The 27,061-nt window shown below is 41.0% G+C and overlaps 2 protein-coding genes across 5 annotated transcripts in view; one reads left to right on the top strand and one right to left on the bottom strand.

The window, feature by feature from the left end:
• Positions 1-27,061, bottom strand: part of LOC124134446 (protein YIPF5-like) — a 216,981-nt gene that overhangs the window by 144,691 nt on the left and 45,229 nt on the right. The window lies entirely within an intron of this gene.
• The window catches only part of LOC124134444 (leucine-rich repeat-containing protein 24-like), a 66,240-nt gene that overhangs the window by 25,897 nt on the left and 13,282 nt on the right, over positions 1-27,061 (top strand). The window contains exon 1 of one of the 4 annotated variants that reach the window (XM_046499260.2): positions 1,249-1,675. The exons of 1 other annotated variant lie outside the window; for it this stretch is intronic. The gene's annotated coding sequence lies outside the window, so the exon portion shown is untranslated. Of the gene's footprint in view, positions 1-1,248; positions 1,676-1,701; positions 3,249-27,061 lie in introns of those variants that run through there. 2 more of the 4 variants (XM_046499254.2, XM_046499256.2) reach the window with 2 other exon arrangements.

Below are 27,061 nucleotides of genomic sequence, written 5' to 3' on the forward strand. Positions count from 1 at the left end.
ATTGGAGCAGGCCATCCATATCTAAGAACTGGTAACTTCATTAGCCAATTCATTATATATTATTCTTCCTTAGCTATGTTTTCTACAGTGAATTAGACAGTGCTTCATCATCTACTGGCGTACCTGTTCAGCAGAGTCTTTGATGGATTTGTGGGTTTAATCCACAAACAACCATATTATAAATCAACATTTTCTTGTTTCTGTATATTCCCTATTGTGATAATTAGCAGTTAATTACCAAATCCAGATAAGCTAATTAACACCTCTCCTGGCAAGAAGAAGCTCTCTCTGGTGATCTGCTAATTAGCTGGGTTATGTGAAGAGCAGCTACTTTCACAACAGAGATATTAGCACCACAGCGTAATCCTGTATCAGAAATCAGCTGGTCAATAGACATGGAAGAGATTAAGGCCCATGCTTTGACTGTAATTACACACCTCCAGGTGAGTGCTTCCTCAAACATAATACACATCTTCCAGACAAGGAATATTCCATGAAGACTGCCAATTACATGCTTAACTTCGGCTCTCAATTGACTTTTATTCGGCTCATGAGCATCTTCTGCTCTAGCAAAACATTCGGTCTACACAACTTCCACTATATCTCCAAAAAATGTTTAGACAGCTTATATTTAATCACAAAACTCTAAATTGACATTTCTATGAAACATTCAATCTCCAGACAGAAGCAGTTTTTCCTGCTAAGACCCATTACCTAAGTTTTGCTTTCTTTGAGTTGCCTAGCAACACCGATTTTCATTCCAATGACTAACATTCTTTGCCTAGTGACTGTGTATTTCCTGGGTGATGGAGAGATGGGGAGATGGAGGTGGAGAGTTTGTCACACAGGCGGAGAACACTTGCGTTGCTGTGTGCCATCCAACACAGGGCCTGCTGCAGCAGTCGGCCATTACAGGCAGCACAGAGGAAGAGACAAAGTGATTGACTGTTTGAAGAGATTGATAACTCAGAGAGCAGTGTTATGAATGAGGTTCAGAAGAAAATAGAAAACAATAGTCTCCAATTTCCAGTATTGTTATTCATCATGTGGACAGTTTTAAGTTGAAATGTGTGAATAAAGCAATGGAATATATATGAGATAAGACATACACATAAAAAAAATACAATAGGATAAAATAACATGAAATAGACCATGTAAAAATTAAATACACTAGACCATGTATAAACAAAATTAAAACAATAAACAAATAAAATAAAATAAATAAAATGAAAAGTAAAAAATAAATAAAATGAAATAAAAAAATAAAAAAAAATAAAATAAAATAAAATAAAATAAAATAAAATAAAATAAAATAAAATAAAATAAAATAAAATAAAATAAAATAAAATAAAATAAAATAAAATGAGGAGCCAGCTGTTAACAGCCCCTGTTGACAGTGCAGTACTCCCTATGACCTGACCTCTGCAGGCAGCAGCACACATGCTCACTGTACAAACAAGGTGGTCACATGACCATACACCTCAATCAATAGAGACTGCTGGCTGGCAGTAGAGGGAGCTCTGTCAGAGTGTGTGTTGGATCTAGGCTGACAGTCAGGCCACCACAGTGGTACTGAAGGATATACTCAGTGAAGGCAAGCCTGGAATACACAGATGGACTACCCTGGCTGACCAGGATATACAGGTGTGTCATACAGGATTTATACCATGTCCAGGTACAATAGCAGCTAGTTAGACACCGGCCAGCTCCCACAACAGTTGGCTGTAGTCATGTGTACCTTTAACACCAGATCACTTGTTGTAGTGTCTTGTGGGTCAGGATAGGTTACAGGCAGGATTTCAGATAGTTACTGACATGAGATGTTTAGCTGAATTGTCACAACTCAGGATTTGATAAGCGTTGTCATTCATGTGGTCTTGGGTCGACAATCACCAGGGATATTATCTTCATGTCCTTGCAAGTCAGCCTGCTATAACATGTCAAACTTGTCACGGTTGGTCTAAATACTGTCAGATCTATCAAACGGTTTGGGAGACCTTGACAAATGGTTGGCAGTGCAATATGTCGGTCAGGAGTTGAAACTGGAGACTGTGCGTGGATGAGCTTGTTGCAGATAAGACTGACACATCCCAAGCAACTGCACAGCCACACACTGTGACAGAGTGTCATGTCAGGCTTATCACCCCACACCAGGCCCCACGCCCTATCCCAGGATCAAATGTAAACATCTCCCAACCATAACTTTACTTTTTCACCTTTGAATTTTTTCAATGTGGGCACCATGATAGGACCTGGAACCAAAATATACATTGCAGGTTGACAGAGGGAGGATCAGTGTTCAAAATAACTGCCCGCCTGCCTGCCCGTGGCTGGTAACTTTTCTGGCGTTAAATTTTCCTCCACCTGCTGCCTGTAATTTTAAGACTGCTTACATATTCAATTTTATTATAACTCCTTGTAGATTCTCAAATAATTTTTTGCATTATTTCACCTGAATTGAATCAAGACGCAAGTCTCTAATTTTTTGCGATTTTTCAATATTTATGTTGGAATGTGGGCAGGTAACTTTGAAGACTGGCAGGCAACACTTATGGGTCACCTGCCGGACTGTCTTGTTGGGTTTTAAATGATTTCACGCAGTGGGGAGGATCAGAGACAGGTCTCATCAATGTCAGTGAGTAATGTGTTCAACTTGCAAATGATCCTGTCAGTAAAACTGGCTGATCCAGACACCTTATGAACCTAGCATTGTTCACCTTAAGACCTGGGTATAGAGAGCTCCCCACTATTTTGAGCCACCCTACATGAGGACCTATCAGGTGTTTCTTCACTACAGGAGGTGGCACAGTGCACAGCCCATTTCAACAATCCTGACTCCGACACATCAAGCATGACTGGTTCAGCATACAGCAGTAGGACACATCAATTCTAACACCATTTTGTCGCTCGCCTTTCAGGACAATGTGTTGCATAAACACTGATATCACATAGCCGCCTACAAATCGAGTCTGTCACCGAGATTTAGGTTCCACTGAGTGGTCATCATCTGGTGCTTGAGTGAGTTAGTGACTGGAGTGTCACTTGATACATAAATCATTGCTTACATTGTCACTCTTTAAAATGTATGAGTTGGCACTTATTTTTAGACCCAGCTCATACAAAGATCCGCCTTTGGAATTCGAAAGTAGGACTGAACATAGTTTTGCGTTTGTTCAACTGCTAAGTGGAACTTCATAATCTACGGTCTTTGATTACGGGTTTTGTCGGAACACGTTCCAGTATTTCAGGTAGGAACTCATAATGATATGAACATTGTTGAAGGTGTCAGTATTAGTTGAAATATCCCCTACAGAGTGCCCTTTCCTGTGCTGCAATACTGGATTACTTCACTGGCAAATCTAGTCACGACATAAATGTCATGAGACGTTCATGTTAAAAGCTCCTACAGTTATATGTCTCAGGATAGCCTTGTGGTTGAAGTGTTTGCTTGTCACAAGGCCCAGGTTCAATTCTCCATATGGGTACAATGTGTGAAGCCCATTTCTGGTGTCCCCTTCCACGATATTTGTGGAATATTGCTAACAGTGGTGTAAAACCATATCACACATTCACTGTTGTTCAGGAACTGAGGACCCGTGAAGATTGTATTTATCAGAATGGAGATATAATCCACTGTATGATAACAGAATGAAGAACTTATCACTTCAAGTTTCTTTTGAGAGGCGATTAACGGGATCAGGTGGTCAGGCTCGCTGACTTGGTTGAAGCATGTCACTGATCCCAATTGCATGGATCGATGCTCATAATGTCAATCACTGGATTGTCTGGTCCAGACTCTATTATTTACAGACTGCCGTCATATAGCTGGAATATTGCTGAGTGCGGCGTTAAACAACAAACCAACCAAATCAGGAAGTGAGGATTAAGCAAGCAGGGGATAAAAACACCTCGAGGACCATGATTCCTTGACTTCCATGGAGGACACCGCTGTAGCTAGAACATGATGGGTCAGATGGTGGGAAAGGGAACCAGTTTGTTACAACTGACCAAGTACCATGGTACAAGAGCCCAGGTTGTTACAACTGACCAAGTACCATGGTACAAGAGACCAGTTTGTTAGAACTGACCAAGTACCATGGTACAAGAGACCAGTTTGTTACAACTGACCAAGTACCATGGTACAAGAGACCAGGTTGTTACAACTGACCAAGTACCATGGTACAAGAGACCAGTTTGTTAGAACTGACCAAGTACCCTGGTACAAGAGACCAGGTTGTTTCAACTGACCAAGTACCATGGTACAAGAGACCAGGTTGTTACAACTGACCAAGTACCATGGTACAAAAGACCAGGTTGTTACAACTGACCACAGCATGTAACACTCACATACAAGCATCAGTATTGGGATGTGTTAACTACTAAATCAGCAACAACCTCAGTAGAACCATCCACTGAATGAAGTAATAGGTGGTTAGGTCAACTGAGGATCTCATTCATGCCCTTTGTGTGTGCATAATCAATACTACCTCGCGCACACCTCACAGCCTATCTAAAGGCGGGTTACTTACACCTGATGGTTTTAGGCCAGGTATGTGAATTACAAGCCACAACTATTCTCTACCAATCAATTTTATTCTTGCTTGATCAGAATTTCAAATATGGTATCTTTGCTACTATGTAATTCAAACTGAGATGGATACAGCGTACCAACATCCAACCACTTCCTGTTAGACTGGTTCTTGTGTAGTATCACAGCTTGTTTCTAAGTAGATAAAGTGTTGGAGAGATCGATCCAGGTCTGATTGTCTGCCATCAAGTACACATAGATCTTCATTCGCCCCTCATGCTCCTCTCTCCCCTCACACGCTCCTCTCTCCCCTCACACGCTCCTCTCTCCCCTCCCACGCTCCTCTCTCCCCATGTGGAGCTGATCACTGTGTCACATGGCAGCTCTGATAGATATGACATATGCTGTTTCTCGACCCTAATCTCCTTCCTGTGTCCCGAAGAAATACAAACTTATCTATGTCTAGGTGAATCAATAAACAGGTTAAAGACGTGTCAGGGTTGTCATAAATATTGTCAAACTTCCTTGGTGAAGTATTGAATTTGCATGTTCTGTTCTGGTGATGTTCAATATGTTTTGTATGTATAAGCTTTACCTTCGTGTTTCTTAGCCCTGCTGATAACAATATGTTTAATCTACCTGAATGTAATTCTGGAATGCTTGAAAATTGGATCTACTGATGATATGGAAACAGTGAAGATTGGCTGTTTTATCAGTGACAGAAATAGGCACTAGTCCTACAGTCCTTGCCAAACTGCTCAATAGTTAAGGTATCATAAGGACTAGTAGAAATTTGCCGCTTTTGTTTTTGCTGTATGTTATCACTATAAGGACTAGTGGACTAAAAATGGTAGTTTCTAATGATGTTTATGTGAGGACAGGGCAGGATTGAATCACTTAGATCTGTTAGTTTGTTTATTTGTTGTTTAACGCCACACTCAGCAATATTCCAGCTATATGACGGCAGTCAGCAAACAATCGAGTCTGGACCAGACAATCCAGTAATTGATATCATGAGCATCGATCCACACAATTAGGATACGATGACATGCATCAACCAAGCTGATAATGTCCCAGAAGCAAGTCTGTAAGTGTGTTTAGCAATGGGCTGTATTATATACATCATGCTGAAACAATCATACTATCAGAGCAAACATGCTATCTGAGTAATAGGTTGACAAAACCCGACTCCGGCCTGCGGTACACAGGACACTTAATGTTTGGCCCCGCACCAGCATGGAGGTACAGACAGTGGCTATGCCATAGCTGACACTCCAGGAAGTCAACTTATTTAGAGAAAATCTCCCATCTTTTTTTGTTAAGATCCTGAGATCACTTATAAAACAATTCCAGCCTAAAATGTTGGCCCAGAAATAAATCCAAGTACAAAAGGCATAAAAGTAAAGAGGTAATTTTGATTTTTAAGATAAGCTTTCTTCTTAATGTTCAAATGTTGGCCAATGGAAATATATCTATAAATAAATGTCATTTAAGTAAAGAGGTATTTTAGCGTTGTAGAATGAGCTTTTTTCCTCAGCTTCTAAGAGAACAGAAGCAATAAATATGCATCCAGCAAACAGGGGGGCTGTACATCATACATGGCAAATGAGAGTCTCTTGACAGTTTGTTGTTCAATTTGTGGATGTAGATAAAGCGGCTTATTTTGTAGTAGACTGAGCAGGGGATAGGATGGCAATGTTCCTGTAACTCTGGATTCCTTTGATAGGGAAACATGAAACAAATGGCGAATTAATCTTCACTGAGATTCCGGTTTCTTCTTCATCAGAAATTGTCCCCACATCTACTCCCGCCCACGAAAGAGTCTAGCATCATCTAGAGACATCTAGAGTCTATGATATCAGTCTAAAGCTAGGGTTACTGTTAATTCAAATTGAAACATCTTGAGTCTATTTGATATAGTCTACAGCTGGTGTTACTGTTAATTCAGCTAACTAGGCCTTGTAGTTTGGATCAAGTGTTGAGGGTTGGATAATGAGATCAAGATGGAGACTATGGGGATCTATTCTTTCACTCCCCCAGGGTGTGTAAAGAGAGTTTGAGCACCATGGTGAAACCTTCATTATGTTTCATCTCTGGAACCTTACTTTGTGGTAAATTATTCTTTCTCTCAATTGCATTCCAAAGTATAGTATCCAGATCTCCAACCTACACAGAGGACGTGGGGTAGCCTAGTGGTGTGTGTTGGCTCCTCAAACCAAAGACTATGGTTCAACTCCCCACATGGCTCAACCGGACCCATGAAGATCCAGAGTAGAATAGGTCTTCAGCAACCCATGCTTGCCATAAGAGGTTGGTTGGTTGGTTGTTTAACGCTGCACTCAGCAATATTCCAACTATATGACGGGGGTCTGTAAATAATCGAGTCTGGACCAGACAATCTAGTGATTAATATCATGAGCATCGATCCACGCAATTGGGATCGATGACATGCATCAACCAAGTCAGCGAGCCTGACCACCCAATCCCATTAGTCGCCTCTTAAGACAAGCATTGTCGCCTTTTACAGCAAGCATGGGTTGCTGAAGACCTATTCTACCCATATTGACGGGTCTGCCATAAAAGGCGCCTATGCCTATCGGGATCAGGTAGTCAGGCTTCTCCATGTCTTAACAGTAGTCATTGTACACATTAAAATGTCCATAACGATGAATTTAGTTGGCTACATATTCCTTTCTGTTCTCCATCTCAGGGAGGGAAATGGGTAGGGAGTATGGGGTAATTGAAGTAGATTGTAACATAGAGAATGAATTTTGTTATGAACCTCACCAAAGCAGCGTTAGAAATTGGCCTGTAGTCCTTGCCAAACTGTCCAATAGGAATTTTAAGGACTGGTAGAAATTTGCTTTTTTTAAAGGTTTTGCTATATCATCATAGTGGACTAAACCTGTGGGTTTCTATCGCTGCAAAGATGTCAGTGCTCCACCTGGGAGAAGGGGGTAGGGGGTGGTAGTAGGGGGCAGGGGAAGGTCTGGGGGGTGTCAGGGAGCCTGAAGGGAGTCCCCTCACATCAAAGGCTAGAGGGCAGGACCAGGATGAGATGGCCATCATGTTAGGTAACACTGTGATAAACATCATGCTGACCGCCACTACATAATGTAAGGGCTTCAACTATTAAACTTCATGCATGGGGTCCTTTCCATACAAACCCTTGAATCTTTAATTGGAAGAAATACCTTTGTATTGATACTTTCTTTGAAGGGAAGGCTGTAAGATTAGATCAAATCTCCCTATTAGCATGGATTTTCATTTCAAAGGTGGACTGTATATTTTGATAGATTTTATTACAGTCTTGGTATCAACTGTCTGCATGGGCAAGCTGTGATGATTCTGGAGGAGAAGCGAGACAGCGAATGGCAAATCAATGAGCAAACTTTCTCCATTTTCTTTATCTAATGATCTCCGCCATTTCTTTTACAGTCTGCTTCTTCAGCCACTTGTCCGAAACGAGAATAGTTTCTTTCTGTCTAGTGAGCTCAATGAATGATCACCCATTCATCAATATTGATGCTAAAATCTATTCAATATGATGCAAAGATAAGATTGGCCTTGTAGATAAGTTTCAGCCCCGACTCTTTTCAAAAAAAGAAATACTAATTACAGCTACTTAAAAAATACATTAAATGCAAAAAAGGAAAACGACTATGACTTTTATGAGAGATGTCTCCGATAGCTTACTCACACAGTGGTAAGTTAATGTAAAAAGTACCACACTGAATACCACAGGTCTCTGTATTCTGAGTGAAGGCTCGGCCCCTCCTGGGACCTGATGGTCGTCACAGTTCCACTGAGTGATCAAGGAATGTCTGTTTGGCTGATTGGAACGTGTGTCTCACAATGCATTAACACAGGTGTACGGCCAGGTGAGAGGGCTTTTCACCTGGTTAAACATCACTCCCCGGGTCAATATGATTGTGTTCCATGCTCCACTGTACACAAACACACTAACACACTTACAATGCCACACAGTCCATCAATCTCAAAATCACAAGTTGGGTGTAAATCTCAATTTACCTTCGACCTTTTCACAGCATGTGACTTATTCTGGGTAATTTTATCTGCAATTGTCAGGAAATTGCTTCGGAATTGAAACTGTTTGGTTCCCAAACATGTTTGGAATTTGTCTCCAAATGTTTTCCACTTCGTTTCCATGTGTAACAAATGGCTACCCACACCTAATGGCCGCCTCTTCATGAATGTTAATATAATTCAACAGAAAAAATAATTATCTCCTTAGATTGATGATGCATGCATGTTTTATTGTTACCAATGTTCTGCTTTTAAGTTATCACTGTTCCAGCCGTGAATCAATAGGACAGGAAACCCTTTGTTGGCTGTGACTTCCATTCAGACATAGCACTGACGCTGTGAAACAAGTCACTAATCTTTACCTAGCTATTTATCAATATCAAAAACCTATTTGTCTAATTACATCAACCCTTTCATTGCCGGTGCCTGATCCATTCAGAGAAAATATCTTGCATAACATCTAAATTGAAGTATAATCAATCACGCTGAACACTTTGAAATGTCAGTGGCCAGTGTGGAATTAGTGAATGGCAGATTACCAATGAGTTGTATAGCAGTTATATACTGTGAGCGGCCTCAGCGGTGAACACCATTCAGACCATGGTAATCTCACAATCTCTTTACACCTCACTAATGAGGTCTCCAGCTCAGCAGGTGGAACAGTCTGGTCAGGGTTGACAGCTGATTTCAACCTTTATTTGTCCTCCTGTAAAAATGTCTTGCTTTTATTAACCTGGTTCATCCACACTCGACATGCCTATAATCAGACTCTGTCATCATGTAAGACTACCCGTTCACCACGATGGTTCACCACGATGGACCTGACCCTGACTCCCGGCTCCCCAACAACCCACACCTGCGGCTGTATCCTGTTACCATCATTTAAAACACAAATGGTTTCAACTTTCTTTAATTAATATCCTATAACCACAGCCACCTGTCTTCAAGGAAACTCCCGTAAATACATTGGCCCTAATACTGACCTACATTTTCACGATGATAAACCAATCTGATCCATTGAGCTTATCATACATTAAGAAGTGTATTATGCTGCTTAACTTGTATTAAGCTATATACTCTACTGTGTACTTATATCACATCCATAGCGTCCTCGGTGTGTGTCAACTCTATCTCTGCCCAGACCAGGGATTACCTATATTCTCTGAGCCCAGAAATCTGTCACCTCCAACTCTCCATCATAGATTAGACACAGGAGCAACACGGATGTACCTGCCATCAACTCTTGACTCTCCGATAAAACCGTGAAGCCTATCTGTCACCATGTATGAAAAGACTATATCTTCTAGAAGTACTTAATACAAAGACCGTGCAATAAAAACCTGTTTTAAATTTTACAACATCGAAAAATAATCTCGACCTTTGAAGTTGACAAGTGTAGACATGAGTCAGCATTGAATTAATCTCAATCTTTTGCTCATATAGGAAGAATGTGGCTTCAGTTAATGTCTTAATGTGGGCGTGTTTATTACAGGCATATTAAGGTGTTTAAAGACCCACTTCAACATTTCTGTCGTCCAGGGCAGGTCATTTGTCAAGTATGTCACGTCCAGGTGGGATGATATGAGTATATTACACATCAATGTCACATTGACATGCACAGGTAATCCTGCTTTGCTATAAATAGTGTATACACTATCTAGCTGTGCTACAATGTCAGGCTGAATTAACAAACCCATTTCAGCTGAAAATTCATTCCATCACAGCCAGACTGTTATGAATTAAAGCCATTGTGAGTAGATACCTCTGAATAATGGATGGTGAGGGAAGTAAAGTAAACACTGGGTAATTCTTACAATGGTGGTCTGTAACTAGGGGCAGAAAGAGCTGTAATCACTACAATAAAGAAAACAGATAACAATACATCCCTGCCTAGTTATATACTGGCTGTGGAGGGATGAAGCTTAAATATCAATACCATCCCAACAATGGGCACTAACTGGTATTAGAATAAAACTTCAAACTTCATCAGGTTCACAGCCGATCAGTAGCTGAGTGTGAGTGAGTGAGTGAGTTTGGTTTTATGCCACTTTTAGCAATATTCCAGCAATATCACGGCGGGGGACACCAGAAATGGGCTTCACACATTGTACCCATGTCGGGATTCGAACTCGGGTCTTCGGCGTGACGAGCGAACGCTTTAACCACTAGGCTACCCGACTGCCCCTCGATCAGTAGCTGAAGGTCTATAAACAGAGAATAGAAGAAGCTCTTCCACAGGATGTTGTAGGAATTGATCTGTACACAGGCTGTGTGGTGCTGGCAGTAGGTTGTGTGTGGAGGGCTAGGCAAGCATCCCACCTCTTCACCCACTGGATACACAATAGACCTTTGCAACCAGCCACTGCCTGGAGGATATCTCCCAAACAAACCATCCTGTGAGGGAAAGATTATCAGTTTTGTGACACGTTAATAGTTAACAGATGTTGAGTAGGGTGATGTATGGTATAAGCTTTAATATTCATGAGCTAATCTATACCATGTTTCACTTGTGTCCTGAGTGACTGTAAAAGAGCTGTGTCAGCACTGTTTCATGATGTGGGTGTTGGGTAGCCCAGTGGTTACTGCAGGTGATGCAGGAGATCTGAGCTTGACTCTGTGTATGAAGTCTCCACCTTGTGTTCCCTGATTTGATCATCATCATCATCCCACACTGCTTCTGTTATTGATGACAAGCACAGTGATACCAGACTTGGGCTCTTGCTCCTGTGAATGTTTCATGGAGTTATCTATTAATGATAACACGTGGGTAGTTCTCTATTCTGGAATGTTGAATATATATTTTGATAACCTTATGTTCATGTGCATGTGAATATAGACAGTGTGAGGGTGGCTAGGCGATTCCAATCATGGTGCATGAGCGGGTGGGTGGATGGACGGATGGATGGACGGATGGATGGATGGATGGATGGATGTGATCAGGCTAGATGGGCGGGTGGTTAAGTCCGGGGAAGGTTGAGATGACATATTCACCGTATCACCATACAGTAACGACAACATATCGACTATACAAATCTCAGCAGCCTTCTATGCTGCCCCAGGACAAACATCAGATATAAAATGTTTATTCAGCAAATGGATCATATCTGTGGTGTATATCTATTTGTAAATCAAATATGGCCTGGTTCTTGAAAAAGCCATAAACACACTTCCAGTATTGACCAATGATCAGCTTACTCCCAGTCACCACGGCGATGTAGTTCTGGAGAGCACTCATCAGGGCATGGCACAATACTTGAGCGGCACCCAGTGTTAATGTATTAGTTTCAAGATTGCTCATTACAAAGGGATTGAAGGGTAGCTCAGCACAATTTGTGCCCTCAACAAACATGTGGTGAGTTTATTTTTTCAATACAAAATTTCAATACCAGCATGACTAGTGAGTGAGTATTTTACACAAATGTTTTTGATAATTCTAGCCATCCAGTTTCACACATGACATGTTCCATATCAGGAAACAAACCCAGCTTATCAGTGCTACAAGTGAACACTTTAACCACTAGGCTACCTCACCCTTTCTCAAACTCATTATCAGTGGTAGTAAATGTGCATCAAAGACTATTGGGCAGATGAACCGACAGGAAACAGCCACACACACACACACACACACCTGATTGGACTGCAAGAACCATAGCCATCCACACATGCACCCATAATTTGACTGTGCAAGCACCAAGGTCACAGCCACACACACACACACACACACACACACACACACACACACACCTGATTTGACTGCAAGAACCATAGACATCCACACATGCACCCATAATATGACTGTGCAAGCACCAAGGTCACACACACACACACACACACACACACACACACACACACACACACACACACACACACACACACACACACACACACACACACACACACACACACACACACACACACACAAGCACCAAGGGCACAGCCACACACACACCTGATTTGACTGCAAGAGCCATGAGCACACCCCCACACCAGTGATTTGACTGACCTACAGTTCTTGATGCCATGAGGAAATCAATTAGACCTGGTAACTGATGTCACAAACAGTTGCCATCACAATGTAAGGCAATGCTAGGTACTTTGTTTCTATAACTGCGCACATCAATATCTGGATGTGGAATACATCAATATGGGATCACTGCGACGTCCTCGATGAATGTGGGGCTGACATAACCGCTTCAGGACCAGAGCTGTGGGTGGTCATTTCTGTTCATTCATAGTAGGCTTGTTGTCACGATTTCATCTTATTTCCAACCATCGTTCCGGTTTCTCCGGACTTCAGGAATGATTGAGGCACTACGGCCATGTTCATACTTCTTGATAACGGTATAAGACAATGTATGTTATGAAAAACTATGCAGCTTTCATTACAGTTCATTAGTTTAGAACTGTATAAATATTGCATTGAGTATCAATGGCAACTGTGACACCGATATAGATGCCGCCCACGCTGGTGACATCACAATATCCAGTTGCAGTGTATGCAAGCTTACTGAGATGTGTGAGTGTGATGTGCGTTTTGTGTGTTGTGCATTGTGGGTGTATGTGGGTGGGGGTGGGGGGGGGGGGGGGGGGGGGGGGGGGTTGGGTGTTGGGGGGAGAGTGAGTGTGTGTGTGTGTGTGTGTGTGTGTGTGTGTGTGTGGTACATTCCTCAACAACAGCACTCACAGCTGTCACAGTAACAATGTCTAACAAGCAGATTTTGAATTAAGTCTGATATCTAGACACGGTTGAACTGTTTTATATGCATCATTGATTATTCATATTCATTATTAATAAAATGAAATAAGTTGTGTGTTAGTGCAGAACCATCCATCTGGTTGGATTTGATCCAATTTGCTGCTAAGACTTGTTTCCCTTGGCCATGCAAAAAAAATAACATTGTGGGTTAGAATCACGGTTATGTGGCGAAGATCTGTCGGCACCATACCATGCTCGTGGGTTTCACCAAAGTGGTAAATGTTTGAAACATGCATTTGGGCCTCCCTCCCACTTAAGCTCACATGACATGAATGCTGTTCAAAGCAGTGTTAAACCCAACTCACTCACTCTCACTGATGATGTAAGCTAAGAAAAGACAACCTGCCCTATTCTCTGTACTTCTCAGATACATGTTCCCAGTGGTAATGGAAATGGGAAAGTTTCATGCCATCAACATATTGTATTGAAGGTTTTCTAGAACCAATTCATGTTGTCTATCATCCTCTGAAGGTTTCAGATTGGTTCTGCCTGATTCTTGTCAAAACTTGACAGAAACATGAAAGTGGACTTTCTCTCCAGCAAAATCTCTGGAAGTTTGGAGGAATCAATGTTGCTATTTGCCTGTATGTTATAACTATCATTACTACAACTATCTGACCCAGTAGGATAGTCCCCAACACAACACTGGTGAGTGGCAGGCAGCCCCACATGTTGCTTGCTGTGTTTGAAGGGCCAGATTGTCCACACATTGGGAGGAGGATGGACATTCCCTAGATTAGCGTGGGCGGGATCTACGGCCTCTTCACACATGGCAGGTTCCTGGACTCCTGTCAACTATGTTGGAGGAACTCGGGGCCTTCTTACACAAACACCACATACAGAGGTACTTTGACATGAGTATTTGATGAACCACGTCCACATGTACTCAGAAAAGGCACTGACTTGCCATGGTTCTGGACATGGAATGGCAATCTACAATTCATTTCGAGACAATGTGTGGATTTTGGTTCAGATCTAGACTTGCACAAGTCTCTAAGGCAATAATTATGAGTTTAAATCATAAGATTATGTAAATAATAAGAACAAGTTGTCCCTAGAAGAGACTGGGGTTCCTAGATGAAGTGTCCACATATCTAGAATTGCTTCAGGAGGATAGAATTCTACACATCTATTGACTTTTCTTTCAGTACAGCCTTGGAGCAAGGATAATTCAGATCGATTGATTTGTATTTGTGTACAAACTAAGAGCGGAACTATATAGGCTGGGTAAATTTCAGCACTATTTTTAACAATACATGTCCTGATGGTTTAATTTGTTTTTAACCAATTGGCAATTTGTTCCATATTTTCTCATGGATTTGTGTTCATAGCAATCGTCCAGTGATTCCGACATAGGTCACAGAGATAATATCATCTCTTATGAACGTCTCAGAATTATCGTCTGTGATGGACAAATTGAGAACATGAATATCTCCCCTCATCAACCCATTACTAAGACAATGATTCTGTCTGAGGACGTTGCAGACCTACTCTAATTGGTTAGAAGGTCCATAATCAATTTAGCATATGTATATACATAGCACAGCCCAAGACAGGGCAGGAGACTCAGTAATGATGGAGAGTGCTAGGTAGCAGACAGGTCATGTATATGGAACAGGGAGGGGGCCAGGATATATGGATGTGTTATGGACGTGTTATGGACATCGGTTGGTGCTGTGTCAGTCAGTGGGTGAGTAAGTGGGTGAGAAAGTGGGTGAGACAGGTCATCTATATAGCTGCTTCCATTGGGGCTAGGATATATACATAGGCTGAATCTATTAGCATCATATGTTGTAGGTTGAAGACTAGACTTGCATGAGTCTCTGAGGAAACAAATATTTGTTTAAATCATAATTCCTAGATTATATAAATAATCGGAACTGACATAAACTTGAAAATCCACTTGTCTGACTGTGACATCATTCATAAAGCTGCCATGGTCAGAACTGTTAGATTTGGACTCCACTGTGTCTGGGGCACTTCTTGAACCAGATACAATCTCTTTCACTAACACACAAAACTCTATAAATACTTTGTGGTCCACCAGGTGAAACTGCTGTTTGAAGTCAGGACATTTATTTATCTGTGTGGCAGCCCCTTGATTGAGTTCAGGACTTGCCAGAGACAGTCAATCTCAATAAGCTTCCGGTTCCCATTTCAGCCTCACTCATAAACACAACGGTCGGCACAATGCGTCCGCAGACAGCCGTGTATACTGTTTCCAGACAATCACATCCATGCTGTCTCCCCAAGTCCGCCCCACACATTCCATCTGCTTCCATCCTTCTGGTCATCATAAACTATCTTGTCTGCTTAATTAAGTCAACCCACTCGATACAGTCTATCTGCTCAATCCTATCTGACCGCTCTATTTTGTACACCCCACAACACAGTCTATCTGCTCAATCCTATCTGACCGCTCTATTTTGTACACTCCCCAATACAGTCTATCTGCTCAATCCTATCTGACCGCTCTATTTTGTACACTCCCCAATACAGTCTATCTGCTCAATCCTGTCTCTGACCGCTCTATTTTGTACACTCCACAATACAGTCTATCTGCTCAATCCTGTCTCTGACCGCTCTATTTTGTACACCCCACAATACAGTCTATCTGCTCAATCCTATCTGACCGCTCTATTTTGTACACCCCCCAATACAGTCTATCTGCTCTATCCAGTCTCTGACCGCTCTATTTTGTACATTCCCCAATACAGTCTATCTGCTCTATCCAGTCAGCTGCCTTCCTCAAAGTGTCTAATTGTTACCTGTGAGACCCTCCCCAGTGGGAACCTCCCCTGTCCGGAATACACGAACCAAATACACATCTCCACTAAATACAGCTTTACTACCAATCTTCGATCATAAACTATCCCCGGTCTGCAGCATCTGATACCCCTGGGCAGCTCAGGAATCAATCAGATGGACATCAGCTCCATCTCCCTGTATCATACAGCACAGCCTTGCTCCAAGGCTCTTCTGAAAGAAAAGTCCAGGATGTGTGGCATTTCTATACTCTAATAGGCAAGTCTAGATATGTGGACTTCCCATCTCTCATAGGGACACCTTGTTCTTATTATTTACATGATCTAGAAATTATGATTTAAACTAATAATTATTGCGTTAGAGACTTGAGCAAGTCTACACTACGGTGGCCGTGTCTGCCATGGGAGGTACAAGCCTCGCCCTGGGCTAGAGGTTTCTCTACAGTAGCTGTCATGTTCATTATCTACTTTTGTGCATCCTAAATGTCCTCCACCTTTGAGCAATAAGGCTCAGGTTTCCTGCGGGGGAATCATCAGGATCAGTCCACCCTGTAGTCCTGCTAATTGCTGCTGATCAGATAGTCTGTAATGAGCTCACTGATATCCAAGTTGACATGTAGATTTATGAGTGTTCAGTCATGTAGGAATGTAACCTATGCATGTTATCAATGAAAAATCCATGGCAGTTCAGTTTGGGTGAGTTGGAGTGTACACCTGGAATTAATGCCATTATTAACTTGACGGTGTGTCACGCCATGATCAACAATATCACACCTATTTTATCACAGCTATCATAACGCCATGATCAGCAACATTATAGTACGTCACAGGAAGGGATGGACGATGCCTGGACCAGACTGTCAGTTGTGTGTTTAGTGAGTATTGTTTCATGCTGATTCAAGTCATATGCCTGATGCCACCAAAAATGGCCATCCACTTTATACTCATGTGGTGGTTTAAACCCAATGGTAGATAGATATGCACAGGTGTGGCCATAGTGAAATATGCATCTTAGGAAGCGATAGAAACTAACAGTTTTAGTCCACTAATCATAATAATAATAACATATACTATATAGAAATGGCAAAATTCTACTAATCCTTACGATACCTTTAACAAATTGGTCTTCAGGACCCGGCTTGACCTAAGAGGTGACTAACGGGGTCAGGTGGTCAGGCTCGCTGACTTGTTGATGCATCTCATGGTATCCCAATTGTGTGGATCGATGCTCATGATATCAATCACTGGATTGTCTGGTCCAGACTTTATTATTTACAGACGTTGTCAAATAGCTGGAATATTGCTGAGTGCGGCGTTAAACAACAAACAAACACACAAAACAAACAAAACTACTGGACAGCTGGGAAAGCACTAGTGCCAGTTTCTACTGCTGCCAAGGTCCAGGATCTTTACTGAATCAGTACAACAGTGGGGCCCACGCCAAGCATTACCAGCAGCAGGATAATCAGATGTAACAGGAGACATCAAATCTCATCGCTGTGTCTCCAAGCCTCCTCACAATCACAGGACTTTTGTGGCTTGACATTGTGTAAAGATGGCATACATAGCCATTGATGACCAGATAAATCACCATCTCAGATCAGCCAGATTTGGATTTGGAGGATCTCTGTCTCATTCAGTGGATATCCCGAGTGTGAATCCCGAGTGTGAATCCCCACATCTGTAGCGATCAGGATATGGAGCCTGACAAGTATTTGAAGCAGGTTATTAGCCATGTTGACCAGAAGCCTTCACACAGCCTGGTAGTCAGTGGGAACTGCATGGTGATATGTAAAGTTATCTTATCTCCAAAACAAATATCTACAAAATACAAAACAAAATACAAATGAACCGCGAACAATGCCCAATTTCAGAATTCCTAAAGCCGAGGCGATCTCGACCTGAGTTGGATTAATTTTCATTTATTCTCTTTGGTCTGGGAAACTAGAGGGTGCCTATAGACACATTTTGTGCCCAAAGTTAATCAATTATAGATTTATCCACACTGAGGGGCAGTCGTGTAGCCGAGTGGTTAAAGCGTTTGCGTTGTCACGCTGTATACCCGGGTTCGATTCCAAACATAGGTACAATGTTTAAAGCCCATTTCTGGTGTCCCCCGCCTTGATATTGCTGGAATATTGCTAAAAGCGGCGTAAAACCTCCCTCCCTCCTTCCCTCCCTCCCTCACTCACTCACTCACTCCCTCCCTCATTATCCACGCTGACTGTGGTTTGGGACAATAGTTGATTACCCTCGAGGCAGCCTTGAGACCATCTCTCTCCCCCCCTCCCCACCTCTATGAGGCCCTTCGTCCCTCTCAGTCATTACATGGTCTTCAGTGTCACCCTAATGGACCTATCGTGACCTTCAGTATGCAGCCTGTCACCCCTGTCAATAGGGTTATGGAGCTACAATCAACATTCATGTCCTTTTAATGTCATTATCATCAGAAGGAATCACAAAGCATCATCTGAAAATGAAACTTTGATGCTTCGAGAGACAAGTATCATTCTTGGTTGCGCCTTTCACAAGACAGTTTATAGGATTGGATGGATGGCATGTGTTGATTATCTGACCATTATCCGTTATATTATCATTGATATCTTTCAAAGAATAGTGTTTCATCAGTTTAAAAAGGACATTAACTCTCTCAAAGAAACGTTGGTGTATCGGTTTCATGTGGATATTGAGCAATTGACACATTTGAAGAAATGACCTCGAGGAGAAATCATTTTCAGAATGGTTTTTGGGGGGTTGAATGGGATGTCTGAAATAAGGATTGGATCAGATGAAAATTACTCCTCCACATCATGTTCGAGAATAGCTGTGAGTCATAGCAGGATTCTCCATGATGTGGAAACAGAAAATAGAAACATGAAAAAAACCACCTCGCCATCTGTCGCACACACGCCTGCCTGGCATCATGTACCTACCTCAAAGTCAGAAGTCAGGATGTCCTGCTTCTCAGACAAATGTCAGGAACGTTGATGATGGACATTTATAAATAATGGTATTTTTGCACAACAATTTCAGAAAACCCGAGTAATGAATTTTGGTCAAAACTACGTATTCATGTTTTTTTGTAATTAGGTTTTGTGAGTTGGATCTATAGGCCATTATGACCACACAATACATATACAAAGCTATGTTCTACTGATATTCAAGCATAAATGAATTTATGGAGTATGATCAATGGAAGATAGAGGTTTAATGTCAATGTCAAAATAACCAAAGAAATCTGCTGCCTTCTTTCCTAGATTAATGGGGGGGGGTGTGGCAGTTTGCCTGAGGGAAGGGACTGCTATAGCAGTCGTGGGTGAGACAGAGACAGAGACGGTAATCTCCATGTCCCTGCTGGCTGTCCTGCCCCCAGGGGGAATATCTACATAGATCAACAGTGATCACACGGCAATAAAAGTCACGATTTATCAAGCGAACAGGGCCAATTGTCTGAGTTTTGTGCATATCCTTATATCCTTATTTCCTCACCAGTAGACACCAAACCAGCTACTTTCCCGCTCAGAGTATAGCAAAGACACTCTGGGTTTCAGGCTACTAAATGTTATTGTATGACATCCGACTTCTAGGATGTGTACGTTTAGTGGGACTGTAAGCATCCTATAGATCCACAAAGGAGTACAGTATGTGGGTTATACCCCAAGGTGCTGGCTGATAAACACTCATATCTTTTGATCTGCGATACTGCTCAAATAGTCAAAGGTCACCTTGATACTGGGGTTATATCAAGCATTATACCACGTCATCCACACACCTATTAACATTTCTTTGTGGGAGTAATTTCTTACCACTTCTTGTCTATTTATGGAACTAGTGCTTTACACTTAGCAGAAGAGTGCCAAGGACATAGAGTGAGTGAAACCAAAGTTACTAACTTTACACTTAACAGAGAAAAGGCGCTCAAAAAGAAAATAGACAACCTTCAAGATATCAGCAAAAATGTTTCTCTTGAAGATGTATGCTGGAAAAACTCTGACAGATGCTGTAATGTTGTTTTGAGGACTGACATTTTTGAAATATATAGACAAGCAATTTTCCAACTATACTGGGTGTCAAGTGAATCGGACACACATATCCATACAGAATGGAAAGAACACAGAGACGAGACAGGGGCTATATGTGAAGATAAAATTATTGTGTCTTTCTTTGATTCAGTATCAAATCAATATAAGAGATATGGAACCCTGCATATCTACCGGACCTCAAACAGGCTCCAATTCCAGGGGATAGGAGCAAAAGATTGGTACGAAAAGGAAGTCCCCAAACTCATATCACTCGTGGATGACATTCAACAAGGAATCATCTCAAATCTACCAACACTTATGGCAGAAGAGGACAGGAGGACATCCCAACTTGTGAGGGTCAGTGCTGACAAAACTGAGATTACCCCACAAAAGAAAACCAATAAAATGACCAAATCAAAATCATCAAGAAAGACACAGGATTTCGGAAGTATTTTGACCTACCAGCACTCTGTGAACTCACTGAAAGAGTCTTTCACTGCACAAGAAGCTCGCCTTGAAGAACACATGATGTCAACTGAACAACTAATCAAAGACAGTTCTATTCAAACAGGCAACAGGACTAAAGCAATTGAATGTGACTGGGCTGGTAAATTTGAAGATTTGTTTCTAAAATACACTAAAATGGAAAAAGAACTGGAAATGTTAAAATCTGAACGTATTTCAGATACCAAAAGACATAAAACCATGCAAGAATCCATCACAAAATTAAACCACAGAGTCCAATCCCTGGAAGAGAAGCGTTCTGTAACCCCCCTACCTCCCGAAGACACTGAGATTACTATGTTGATTGGACAGCTGGCCTCTCGTATTACACTCATAGAGGACAGAGAAGAAATCATCAACAACTCACCACCTCATCCCAAACCTGCACCCCCTGTGACCTCGGATGGCCAAGCAGTTGAAACAGAGAGCAGCATGCCTCAGCAACCAACTTCACCCCCCAGTGCTGACTCAAGCCCCTCAGAATTCACAGTAGTGAAGGACAGAAGGCCAGTGAAAGACAAAACCTCACAGCAGGAGTCATCACAGAATGATAGAAACACCAGAAATGGAGGGAAAATCACCACTAATGCACAGGAGCAAATGTTCAGAGTAAACAGTCATGTTAAGACTGTGTTCATAGGAGACTCAGTCTTAAGATTTGTAAGGCCACACCTCCCAGACTCTCATCATTCAGCAGTCTTCAGTTTCTCTGGAACAACCACTGAACAACTATTTGAAGAACTCAATAAGTTCAAAGTTAACCATTCAGTGGAGACATTGGTACTTCATGTTGGTGTAAACGACTGCTGGCTTCCACCACATTTCTCACTGGACCAAGACAAATATGAAAAATTGATAATGAAATGTCAAAATGCATTCCCCAGGGCAAAGATACACTTGTCTCTGATGGTGCCAAGCTCCACACGTGGAATGTTGTTCCAGTCCATTGCAAAAGGCAACGATACAATAAGACGTATTGGACAGAAGTACAAACACAACGTTATTAACCATGACAGTGTGTTCATTACTGCCTCAGGAGCTCCTAAGAAAAACATGTACCATGATAAGGTTCACCCAAGCAAACACAAAATCCATCTTTTCGTCAATTCCTTTACGGACATTTCGTTGATGACACCGCCAAAACCTGATCGTACTAATTTTCCACCTCTGTCATCGAACTTAAGAGATATACAACCATCCAGACCTCAGCCTACAAGTCATCCAGTGCATCAGATCAGTGACAACAACAACAAACATCACCATCATTCCCAGTTTGGAAATGTAAATCCTGATCTAATGTTACATCAACCTCAGGAATCACAGCAACCCTGGCAGATACAGCTGCTGCCCCCTTATCCTACATCCCATGACAGCAGGAATGGACAACTGAGACCACCTCCACCTCCTGGGCACCAGGTACCACCCCCATGGCCTGTCCCCCCACAGACAGGACCAAGCGCTCAACTAAACCCGTCCATGGACCCCGCCTCCATATGGTGGTCACCGCCACCATCACAACTACAAACAAGTGATTCAGCACAGGACATAATCCGCAAACTACGCATGTGCCTCTCTGGAGTTATTTGAAAAGAGTGATGGAGTATATTTATTCTCCATATTGGTTTGATGTGCCATCAACTTTCTGTGTTATATTAACATACCTTACTTTCATGTATCCAAGGATTATATCATACCACCCTCAAGTGCCAAATTCCATGTGGATTATACTCATAATAATACCAAAACAAGATTGTGCAATGCATATATGATGACTCTCCTCCGGACCGACCTGGCAGCTCAGTAAAACGTGCTTTTTCCTGCCTGTGCCACATTAGGCTATATTTTGCTTTGTTTTATTATTCTGTGAATGATGTATACCCAGAGTGATATGAACTTTTCATTTTGGAACATACAAGGACTCCATCATACAAAAGACAATGATTTGTATGACAAACTGAAAAACTATGACTTTCTTGGTTTAACTGAGACATGGGAAAACCAAAGTGATGTTTGCTTTCATGGATTTCATACCATTAGTGTATCTAGAAAACATAGTATTGGAAACAGTAGTCGAGGTGGAATAGCCTTCCTCTGTAGAAACGACCTTAAACACCATGTAAATGTGATTTCATCTAGCCTTTTTTCTCTCTGGGTGAAAATAGATAGAACATTATGTTGCACCAAGAGAGATATTTATATAGGTACCATCTACATACCGCCAGAAGGGTCCTCATTTTGGACAAAATGCAATATTGATCCATTTGACATCCTCCTTAAAGAAATAATCAAATTCTCTAATTTAGGTGAGATCATTTTGGGGGGGGACTTTAATGCCCGTACAGCGTGCGAGGATGAATGTATTGATAATACAAACATAGATCACCTGCCAGACCTACCCAGTGATATAACCTCAGACATACAAACCCCAAGATGTAGTCTTGATGTTAAAACCAATAATTATGGGAAATCGCTCCTTGATATAGCCACATGCTGTAAATTAATAATATTAAACGGGCGAACTATTGGTGACAGACTTGGCAACTTTACATGTCACACGTATAATGGTCATAGCGTTGTTGATTACGCGTTAGTCACAGAAGGAATCTACCAAAATATTTCATATTTCAACATAAAACCATTAACATGGTTATCAGATCACTGCCAGCTATCCCTTAAACTTTCAGTAACCACAGATCAACTCCCTAAAATGAACAAAAACATTAATAAGGCCACAAATGTAATCTTTACTAAATACAGGGGCAGAAGACGCTGGCATTCCAACAGCCACACATGTGTTAAAGATGCTACCTCAAACTTCAATATTCAAATTGCCTTAAACAATTTTATGTTAACCTCCAGTCCAAAAGATGGTTCTGAATGTGAAGCGCTTGTTGATGCCTTCTCTGATATATTACAAACTGTCAACAAATTGTCAACAAAACCTTGCAAAAATAAATCAAATGTACCAAAAAACCAATGGTATGATGCTGAATGTAAAGCGGCAAAACGTAATATGGAACAAAAATATCAAGAGTTCAATAAAGAAAGCAATATATCAATTAAAAATAGGGCTCTTGCATCCAAAAAAGAATACAAGAAGTTACTCAGAAGAAAACAACGTATCTATAAACAAAATCACATTGAACAACTAGAAACCCTGTCAAAAAAGGAACCCAAAAAATTCTGGAAACTATTAAATAAACTTAGAACCTCATCCCAAAAGGAATCTGTTTATCCTGATCCTGAGGAGCTAACAAACCACTTCAGGAATATTTACAACACTAAAACAAAAATATCTTCTCTGGATCCTCTACAAAATTCTTCAAGACATGGAGATATGCATATATGTGACGGTCTTAATAAACCAATAACAGCTAATGAAATTCTCACTTGTATAAAACAATTCAAAACAAACAAAAGTCCAGGCGAAGATAACATAAGTAATGAACTTTTAAAATCAATATCTTGTTCATTGATAGACCAGTTGGTTAAACTGTTTAATGACGTATTAAATGGCGGTCACTTTCCACAGAGCTGGGCAGCCTCGGTTGTTACCCCATTACATAAGAAGGGTGATAAGACTGTCCCTAACAACTACAGGGGTATTGCACTAAGCAGCTGCTTAGGTAAGCTATTCTGTAAGGTTATAAATGAAAGAATAATGGAACACATGGACAAAAACCAATTACAAGACCACTGTCAGTCTGGATTTAGGAAGGGCTACCAAACATCAGATAATGTATTTGTTCTTAAAACATTAATAGATTCTACAAAAAGTAAAAAGAAAAAACTATACACTTGCTTTGTAGATTTTCAAAAGGCCTTTGATTCAGTTGACAGATCACTACTCCTAACAAAGGTATTATCAAATAAAATCTCAGGAAACATATTTAAAATAATATCATCACTATACAGTGATATCTCTTATAAAGTGAAAACTGACAAGGGCGTTTCACAATCCTTTAAATCCAACATTGGGGTACGACAAGGGTGCATTTTGTCTCCCACATTATTTAATATATTCCTCAATGACCTTCCACATTATATCAAATCTGATAGCAATAATATAACACTCAATGGTTTCAACATTTGTCATTTGTTGTTTGCCGATGATTTAGTTCTATTTGCCGATTCCCCCCAAAAGCTACAAGTGTTACTTGATGGACTAAAGGTATTTTGTGCCACAAATAACCTAAAGATTAATAGTGATAAAACAAATGTTGTAGTGTTTGGACAATCAATTAAAACAGAAGAAAAGAATACTTGGACCATAGGTGATACAAAAATACTAGTTACAGATAGTTATAACTATTTAGGAATACGCTTCGAAGCAAATGGTAAACTTAAAAACAGTGCTAAACCTCTCTTGAAAAAAGGCCTAGGGGCCTACCACAAGCTTCAGTCCACCATTTTGAACCAAGATATACCAATAGCTCTTGCTTGCAAACTATTTAAAACATTAATCGAGCCAGTAATTTTATATAATAGTGAAATCTGGGGTGTAGAATCAATCCTCCTGAACAACTTTGATTCATTTATCCCCGAAAAACTGCAGCTCAAATTTTGTAAATCCATATTAGGTGTCAACAAAACAACACATAACTGGGCAAGCCGAGCTGAACTAGGACTCTACCCCCTTATCTACACAGTATTAATCAAAATGGCAAATTTTTATCACCATGTCTGTTCTTCCAAAAACATAATACTTCAGAACGCTTTTACAGAAAGTACATATTTGGTGAAAAAACGATTAGGATGGGTATACCAGCTAAATCTATTCTTAGGAAAACACAATTTGAGTATTTCAGCTTTCCTATCACCTATATTCAAAGAGAAAATCAAATCTAAATTCAACTCCCTCTTCAAGGAATCTCTTCAAGATGTAAATACAACAAGAGGCACAGGAAACAAACTTAGGACATATAGGATAGTTAAAAATGAAATAAAATTAGAACCCTATCTCAGTCACTGTAAAGTAAAAAAATATCGAGTCCACTTTTCTAAACTAAGATTAAGTAACCATAAATTAAATATTGAACTTGGAAGACACACAAAGCCACCAACCCCACTACATCAGAGGCTATGCTCTACATGTTCAATCATTGATAACGAAAAACATTACTTACTTCACTGCATTAAACACACTCGAGAAAGAAATATACTCTTTGAAAAACTATCCAGACAAAATGTAAATGTAAATGTTCACAGTCATGAAGACAAATTATTTCAATACATCCTATCAAATAATGAAGCAGTCAATATCAACTGCATTTGTTTCCACATCTATAATTTCAAACAATAAATACCCTTTCATAATCAACCGTTGACATTTTATGTATAAAAATATATAATATTGATTATTTTGTTTCTGTATGTGTCTACAGGAATGTAAATTATGTATGTCTGTATATATGTATATATAAATCATAATGTCTTGTCTTTTAAAATTGCATCTGTCCCGTAATGGAACGTTTCTGCAATAAAATATTATCTTATCTTATCTTATCTGCCTTAAAGTCCAGATCTGAACTTTGTACTCTGCACTGTCGACACTGAGATAATGTAAACTTGGACAGTATCCAGCCATTCATCCATGAACATATGCACTGGTATGACCGGCTGACTAAGGCTTTGTATATTTCTCTTCAGTGCCTGAGTGTAACTATATCAATGTTACTCTTTGGTCACACTTCCTCAGAAACATACACATTCCTCCCCTGTGTGCTCAGCCAATGATCATGCTGTATCTGTGCTTGACACAGAGCTGTGAACCAGGGAATGCTATCATGTAGGGAGAAGGGAGCCTCTAGTGTCTCATCAGACTGCCATGTGCAGTGAAGTGCATCTATGCAGTACCTCTGCTCACAGCATGCGTGAACAGCCACAAGACTGTGCAGCTGAAGTGATCCATCAAATACTGTCATTTCCAACTATTTCTTTACTTCTCATAATTACAGTTTTCTCACCTCTGCTTCACTGCAGGTCAAACAAACACAACCAGAAGTACTTCACATTTAGTGTATACCTATCACCTTGCACACAAGTGCCTTCTTCAACCCATCAGCCCCTTGACAGACACTCCCCTTACTCTCCCCCCTCCTCCTTCCCCAGGGGGATGCCACAGCCAGACATGGGGAGCTGACTGTGCCTGGGGCCACATGATGAGCACAGGGCCCACTGACAGGCAGTCTGCACACCAGCAGTCCAGTAGTGTACACAGTGCATGTGGTGTCAGCTGGGCAATACGGCTCCCTGTGTCTTGCGGTAACAGGGGTGGAATACAGACACACAGCTCCCTGTGTCTTGTGGTAACAGGGGTGGAATACGGCCACACAGCTCCCTGTGTCTTGTGGTAACAGGGGTGGAATACGGCCACACAGCTCCCTGTGTCTTGTGGTAACAGGGCTGGAATACGGCCACACGGCTCCCTGTGTCTTGT

The sequence above is a fragment of the Haliotis rufescens genome, unplaced genomic scaffold (assembly GCF_023055435.1).
Source record: "Haliotis rufescens isolate VD_foot unplaced genomic scaffold, xgHalRufe1.0.p SCAF_35, whole genome shotgun sequence".
NCBI classification, from domain to species: domain Eukaryota; kingdom Metazoa; phylum Mollusca; class Gastropoda; order Lepetellida; family Haliotidae; genus Haliotis; species Haliotis rufescens.